Here is an 8901-nt window from a genome sequence, read left to right as displayed (position 1 = left end):
TATAGCTATTTTCAGATGACCTTATACATAAAATATTTTAAAGACTCTACTAGAAAATTCTTATATCTGATACACACATTCAACAAAGAGCAGAATACAATGCCAGCATATAAAAATCAGTCTCTTTCGGGGGAAAATGTGGGCACCTTAATTGGGGAAACCATGATGGAGGGGTTAGACATGCAAGAGATAAATAATGCCTAGCTAGTTTTAAAAACCAGAGGGAACCATATTAGTTCAACAACCTACTGACAAATTATACATACCAGATCAAGAAATATATGTCTAGGCAAGGTTTATCTGAGAACAAATGGTCTTTGCCCAAGATTTATCTACACGGCACACAGTAATTAAAAGTACCACACTGGTGGAACTAGCCTTCTTGGATGTTTAACAGACATACTTTGAGGCCTATACTAATTTGGTCAGAGGGACATAAAGGGTAGTTTTTGCTCCTTGCCCTCCTAGGTTGACTAGTTCCAGGGGACTATGAGCATCTCTCAAAATGTTCTGTAATTGTGGTGGGTCACCTGTCCTCTTGATCAAGGAGGCCGAGGAGACCCCACAAGATGGACTTGAACCAGTGTTCAGTCTACAAAGAGGAGAGTCAACACAGAGGAATCATTTCCTCCATGCTTCCAAGCAAAGCCAGCCATGGTGCCATGGTCGAGCAGGACCTTTGACTTATCTTCACATAGGCAGATGTGGAGCCAGATAGGCAGATGGAGGCAGATGAACCTTTCACTTACCTTCACATAGATGGAACTGGTAAAAGAAAGGAGCCAGGGTCCCCTCCCAAGCCCATGTGATCTCTGAGGAACAGATCCTCAAACAACCTTAAGAGTAAAAATAAACTGGTTTATCTGGGCCAACTGTGTGGTCAATATAATTCTTTAAGACTCCATGTGTATAGCTAAAAGCTACATTATAGGAAACAATGCCAGACAGGAGATACCTTCCTTTAAGTTGTTGGCCAGGGTGGCCCAAGATACTCCCAGACAGTAACCCAGCATAGAACTGGGAAAATTAACAACAGATCCCAATCTTATCTAAAGGAATATTGACAACTGAATACTGTTAGGTGAGGAAGAGGTGATCATCCTAAAACAAGGAACTCTAGATAGTCTGACTAGATTCAGCAGATGGACAAACCCTGGGGAATGGCTGGTGGTGCTCACAACACAGTGGACAGTAACAGGGATGACAGAGTATATGGGCTCCAGTATGTGGGGAGGGGGGCTATGGGAGGATGCCATTTGGGAAGTGGGTATATAGATGAATAAGATTGTTTGGGATGTTCTATATGATATACACACACAAAAATCAACAAATAAAATGTATTATATTTGAGGAGGAAGCATAAAAATTTATGTCATGTTAATTAGAAGTAATAAACATTACCATTGAAATCTACCCGATGACTTTATAGACATACACAGGTGCCAAGGATCCGAGTGCAACCGATTATGACTAGCAATAATCAGAAACATACAGATGAGAGATGCATGTGCCAACATCTCAGTGTTATTAGCAAAAACAATGAGTCTTTCTGTAAGCAACAGTATGTTTTAAAATGGAATGGAGATCTTTTTTAAAGGTTAAAAACTCATTCAATTTTATGTCTTACAGGGCTTATACTGAGTTCAATATTGTATAACTGTATTAATTCAACTGTGAACCTAAAAATTTTATAGCCACTTTTGAAAGAGATGTATCTTTGCTGTGGAAACTGTTCTTGAGTATGTTAACACTATAATGAAATGCTTCTTCTAAAATAAATTTTTAAATATTTTAAAGAACAGTCTCTTTCTTATACACCAATAACAAACTTGCTGAGATAGAGATCAGAGAAGTCCTACTTACCACTTAAAGAATCAGTCTCTTTCTTATACACCAATAATAAACTTGCTGAGATAGAGATCAGAGAAGTCCTACCTACCACAGCTTCAAAATAGTACTTAGGAGTAAAGCTAACCAAGCAGGAGAAAAACTTTACCATGGAAACTTTAAAACACTGGAGAAAGAAATTGAGGGATGGAAGTGTAGATGATCGTGTGAAGTGAAATAAACCAGACTTTCATGGGCAAAATCTAGGCACGCACACAAATGCACATGTATGACAGAAGGATAAGGAGAAATAGTTAGGAGGAAAGCGACCAGGGACATGAGAGAGGTTAATGAGGAGATGAATATGAGCAAATTGCAGTAATCTGTATGTATGAAATTGTCATAATTTGCACGTTAACTAAAAAATAGGGTTTTTTTTTTAAGAAAAGCAGGAAATTCTGACATTATGAGGATGCCATGCTAAAGGAAACAATCCAGGCCACGGAGAGATCAATGCTGATGATCCCGCTAGATGCAAAATCTAAAACGCTCAACAAAGAGGAGAGTAGAATGGTGGTTTTCATAGGCCGCGGTGGGGTAGAGAGGGAAAGGGATGATGGTCATCAAAGGATGTAAAGTTCCAGCGAGGCAAGAGCAAGTCTGCCAAGCATTGTACAGAATGGAGACTGATGGTGATAACAATGTGCTCTAGAATTCAAAATAACTATAATCAGTCATAACGGCTCTCCCCACAAAGAAATGGTAAATTTTTAAAGAAGTAGATATGTGGGTTGGCCATTCCATAGTGTATCAAAACATTATACTTGCACCCCATAGACATGCACAATTACTATTAGTCAATTAAAAATTTTAAATTAAAACAATAAATAGTACATTTAAAGATATACAATTCATGTTCTCATTCACCTGGGTGATTTAAATAAGAATAAGCAATAATTTTTAACTGTGGCTGGCACGAATTGATTTATTTGTGAAGAGTTCAAATGTGTAGAACAGAGTAGAGGCTTTTTGATATAGAAATAAAGACACATCAGAAGTGTGTTTAGTTCCTCTGCTTTCCACCTCCATCTTCCACTCATCCCATAAATATATGTATCAAGCATCCAGCACAGCGACCCATACAGATAGGGTGGGGCCTTGGATACTGTTTAAATCTGTGTGTTTCCACATAAGAAACAATAAATACTCTCTGTATTACTGTGAGAGAAACAATATGTAAACATTGACTTCCGAGAAGGATTTAACAATAGACAACCAAGGAGGTTTCATTAATGATGTAGCAGAAGGTATGAAGGTGGAGGGGTCTCTTCTGGACGCAGCTAGAGAGCCTAAAGGCAGAGTTCCAGCCAAGCAGTGTAGCAAAACCTCCTGGAAGGTTGCCTCTCTGTGTGCAAAGAAGGCCAGGGGCAGTTTCTTCAGTTTGAACAAACCTTTGACCTGATGGCTAGAGGGGCTCTCTGTAAATCTTTACACCCAAGCAAGATCTACCTGCCAATTTTCAGAGAAACAAACATTTTTAAAATGTGCCTCATAAAGAAATCAACTATTTCATACCATAAGAAAAATCTCAACCCGACTCCTCTGAGGACTCATCTCCTCAATTCTCTGTCCCACTCTGTGACTTATTAACTGTCAAAATTCGTTAATGCTCTAGTTATTTAGTCTAAGTTCTTAGGAAACACGCAAGAACATTTTTTAAGAAAAATAGTACCCAAGTCTGCTGTTCTCTTTCCCTCTAAAGCGTGCAGAGTGAGTTCTTGTGGTTTCTTAGACGGATGACAGATTTCTATCTAATTAATCCAGAGCTCTGTGTACAGAAATGACTGCAAAGCAAACATGTCTATTAAAAAGCAGTGATTACAGGTTGGCACTGGGCCAGTAACTCTCCATAAGCAACCAATGGATGCCTACAACTGTCTCTGTGCCATATGGATGCCGCTGTAGCAATGAATTTGATCCAATGCAAGGTTAAGAGATGTCAAATTTAACTGGGGCTTAATTGATACTGGTAAGAGGTTCTAAATAAAGAAGCAGTGTGTGCACCATCAGAAGCAAGCAACACGCCAGGCTCTAGTCTCCCAGTTTGTTGGCAACTCAGTTACAGCCAGATATTTAAATTAGTTTTCAAACTCAACTTTCCTGAATATGATTTCTGGGAAAGTTGGGTTACAGGTTTATGAGCAGCTAAGCGGGGCCTGAATGTGGATCATCTTAATCCGTTTGCAGATAGAGTTATTGCTAATACAAACCATGTAAATCTCAAGTTTGTTTTTCCATCTGGTTTCCCTGCTCAGATAATGACCCCCTAATTGCCAAAGTGAAAAGTTGTAGAGTCATTTTGACTGCTCTAAACTTTACTTATTCTCCACTAACCTCCATAAATGCAACTTTATACATGTCCTTCACATGAGTCCATTCCTCTCCAGCCCTCATCATCTCCCGCCTGAACCCTAACAGTCTCATAGTCAGAATACCCACTTAACCCTCCCAACTGCTGAGCACTCCTGCTTAAACCTTTTGGCTATGTCTCTGTTTCTCAGAGAAGAGAATTTCAGCTCTGGAGAATTGCCCTCACCACACCTGTCCTGTCCAGTCAGCCTCATCCTCCAGCATTGTCAAGGTCACTGTCCTCACTCTAGCCCCTCTGGGCTTCTCCTCCCTCATAAACATGTGTCTCTGAGTGTTTCCTCTGCTTCAGATATTCCCACTGCCCTGAATATTTCACCTGCAAGTTAAGGGAGGGAACTCAGATCTCCCCTTCTGGGAAGCTTCTCCTAACCTCGAACAGAACCCACCCCCTTTTCGTATCCCCACATTTCTTTGTACAAGGCGTTATTATGGCACTGATCGGATTCATTAGGGCTGTTTATGTCTTCCTATCCATCTCGCTTATGAGTCCCTATCGTTCCTATTCATCTCAGTTATGGAAAATCGTGCCATTTGTCTTGATGCAGTACAGTCCCCCACAGTGCTGGGACTGACTCTCTGGGCATAGTGGTTCATTCACAGAAGGGCACATTCAAGTCATGTGGATAGGCTAATTGAGATCCCATTAACAACAGCACCTTGCCCACAGTTGGAGAGGAGACGGTACCTGTTCCACATCCAGAAGTTGAATTCCATTTTAACCAGGTGTAGCTCTCACCAATTAACAATGACAAGAACTAATGTTTATTGAGTATTGTATTCTGCTAAGTACTTTGCCATCAACGTTTCATCTATTACAAAAGCCCACAGGGAGGAATTCCTCTCTCTACATTTTTGTTCTCCTAGCTAGGATTTGGCACATATTAGGTGAACAATAAATACAGTTTATGAACAAATAATATAGATACTATATCATTACCTCTATAGATAAAGAAACTGAGATGCAAATAAATTAAATAGCTTATCCAAGTTCTATAGACTAAACTATAACCTCTTCAAAATACCTATGTTGTAGCCCTAACCCCTAATGCTGCTGCATTTGGATACGGGTTTGGGGGAGGCAGATAAGGCTGAATAAGTGGTTGAATGAGTGACACTGATACTCCACAACTTTTATTCAAGGGTTGAAGAAGAGGGAGGTTTAAGAAAGGGAAAGAGGGGGGAGGGAAGAAGAGACAAAGACTCATACATATCAAGAAAGTCCTTGTAAGAAATGAAGCGGCCGACTGCAAGCCAAAAGGAGACCCTTCACCAAGCTTGATGCTGACAGTCCTGATGGCAGGTTTGCAGCCCCCAGAACTGTGAGGAACAAAGTTCTATTACTTACGCTACACAATCTATGATATTTTGTTATGGAAGTCCAAGATGATTTATACACCAATTATTTAGGGCAATTAGGAAATGGAAGTGTCAAGATTTGAATGCTAATAACAAATTCCAGAACCTTTATCCAACCATTTATGCAATATTTGTCCAACTATATATGTTGTGATCCAGTAGAGGGGCCTGAATTCAACCTAGCAAATGGACCAATTGTCAAACAGAAGAGGATAGGACAGAACAGATTAGAACGGAAAGGGATGGGATGAGAGAGGACAGGATTGATGGAATGAGACAGCATAGGATAGAGAGACATTCTCTAAATCTGAGTAAATCACACACAGAAAAAATGTTATCTATAAAACTTCTGTTCCAGGAGAATATACAGGACATATGGAAGGTTACCTGCACCTCAAGGTAATATGTATTTCTGACTATGAATCATAGTTTAAAGCATGTTTTTATAAACATTGTGCTGTTCACCATACCAACTGACAAACACCCCATTCATTCTATCTCTCACCAGCCCCTTCTGTTGTAAATAAACATCACCACGCCAGGTAAGACCCCGTTTTCCCACTGATTATGAAATTTCCCACAGCATTTCTCAGCACAGCATGGCTAGTCAATTAAGCTCGTACATCACCCACACATGTGCTTACTCACTTCATGCCCACTGTTTTAGTTTATAACAGAACACAGAAGCCCAGCCACAAACTTGATTGTCCATCCCTACTCTCTGCTTCCTATGTCCCATAATTCACTCTGCATCCTTGGAGTACTGATATAAGGGCTCATCCATGATATGTGCACGTTAAATGAGCATTCAATCAAGACAACTGATATATCCGATCAAGTAGATTTTACTCATTGTATAGTCTATGATAGTCACTAGTAGCCCATCCATATATGCCTGGAGACTACAAGCAAAAATTTCAGTTCTTAAGGCATTCACATTCAGTCACAGAGTAATATGGGAGGTGTTAACACTGTTTCTGGAAATCTTGGGAGTTAATACTAGAATCACAATATCAATGGGTTTTTTAAAAAAAATACTGAGATAGTGCAAGCATCTGTAACACTTTCTGGCTCAGTTTTGACCTCTGCAGGATATTCAGGGCCAATTACTTTGGCACATGACGGTTGGTGGGGACACCAGTAGGACTTGCATGGTAGTACTGGTTACCATCATCTCTGGACCATGAGTCAGCATGGGGTCTTTAAGTAGCTAACACAGAAAGATGATCTCTCTCGGTCTAAGAAGCCAGATTATCACCAGAAGGTAGGTTTAAGGGGCATTACCTACTGGTCAGCACCATGGCCAGTTTTAGGCACGCCTGTCCAAATTCAGATTACCAGAAATTCCTTTGTGCCCCCCCTGCATATTTGACTCCTGGCCTTCAGAGCTCAGTGCACGCTGTACAGGGAGTGTCACACTGAGACTACACTCTCCAATGACAGAAATCATAGCATTCTGCACTTGGAGTCCCTGTGTACTGAAATAGTGCCTTTTCCTCTGAGTGTGTAAGAGTTCCTCACATGAGGGGGGAGGTGTAGAAGATGTATGTTCACTCCACACTCTCTGACTCAGCATCATCAATTTCTAAAATCTTACACCCTCTAGGACTTAAATTGAAACCTAAAACAGGCAGGAGCTAGGGGACAGAGTATCTGGAGTATCTTCTAACATAAAATGTAATTATTTTTTGATTGCCTGGTATTTGTCATCTGAATCCAGTAATATAACCAATTTTTGGCAAGATATTTCTCCCCTCATGTACATCAGTCAACATTTCATTGCTTAAGACAAAATACCTGTGACAAGTTACTTAGGAAGGAAAGAAATCCATCCAGCTGCTGGCTTGAGAGGTTCAAGGGCAAGGCACCTGCAGCAGCTTCATTCTAGTGCAGGTCCTCCCAGTCACATCAAATCACAGCAGAAGGAAATGAAGCAAGAGATCACATGGCAAGGAAGGAAGTCAGGGAGAGCTGGGTGGAGCCAGGCTTTCTCCTTTAACCATAATCCTCTCATAAGAATTAACTCAGCATCGCACAAATGTACCATATGTAATCCCTTTCAATGGTAGCACCATTAACTGACCTGAGGAACTTGTAACCATGTTTTAGACTTGGAATGTCCTCTAAAAGATTGTATGCTAAATGCTTGGCTGCCAACCTGTGGTGCTAGTGGAGGGAATGGAACCTTTAGGAGCTTGGGACCTGGCAGAGAGAAGTTAGGTCACTGAAAGTATGCCCTTAAAATTGGATTTCTCTCTCTCTCTCTCTCCTCTTCCTCCTCTTCCTTCTCTTTTTCCTCCTCTTTTACACCTCTTCTCATGTTCAACTACAAATACAGATTTCAAAGCTTCATCTTGGTCCCCTCATTTGTTAGGGCAGAAAATGCGGTGTCTGTTATACCATAGGGTAAAAGTGCTGAAGCAATATAAAAATAAAACCAATGTAAAATAAAGGCATTTTCAAAGAATTCCTAAATTTTGATCCTTTCTGATATTCCCCTGACTCTAGTTAATAAAAATAGCTATAGTTAATAAAACATTCTATCCACTCCTTTTCAACACTGCCTATTATTCTTGAATGCTCAAAAGCCCCAGGCTCCCGCCGGGTCAAAAGGTTTCACACAACATCCACGAATTATTTCGAAGCAGTGAGACTCCCTCAGCATGTCTCCCCGGAAGCTGTAAGGCAAGAAAATCCATCCTCTCTTTCTGATCGAAAGTCAGAATTCACTGGAGGAGATATAAAGAAACCACAAGATAAAGGTTTATTCTCATTTTGTGCCTTCAACCTATAATCCAAGCTACACCCCTCACCTAAGCAAGAGCCTCTCTCCCAGGAGAAGAATCCCAGCATACCTTCTCTGACGATGTAGTTTCAACTTTTTTATATAACTACAAATCTGATTTTAGAAAAACAATTCCATTTTCCAATATGCTGGAGGGCACTGGTAGTTTTCACTCCCAAACACTGAAGGGAGAAAATGCTCCCACCCAAGGTCTTTTGTCTTTTCTCTTTCAATCAGACTTTAGCAGGTTCCAGTTGAGCCTGCTAAACAGGAGCCTCTCTGTTCACTCCCCTGTCAGAACAAACCTTTTTGCACAACACTCTGGCTTTTCTGGATATTGCCACAATACCACTCTCCTGGAGAGCAATTCAGTGTGTCCAACATGAGCCATCCCAGACTTGATTCCTCAACCAAAATTGGGGTTCTTTGTGTGTGGATTATAACTTTGGAGTGAGAACCATAAACCCCAAATTCCTGTGACTGCTAATATACATAACTCCTCT

The sequence above is a fragment of the Nannospalax galili genome, unplaced genomic scaffold, assembly GCF_000622305.1.
Source record: "Nannospalax galili isolate Female #2095 unplaced genomic scaffold, S.galili_v1.0 scaffold255, whole genome shotgun sequence".
NCBI lineage: Eukaryota > Metazoa > Chordata > Mammalia > Rodentia > Spalacidae > Nannospalax > Nannospalax galili.
Note: the sequence above shows the minus strand (reverse complement) of the source record.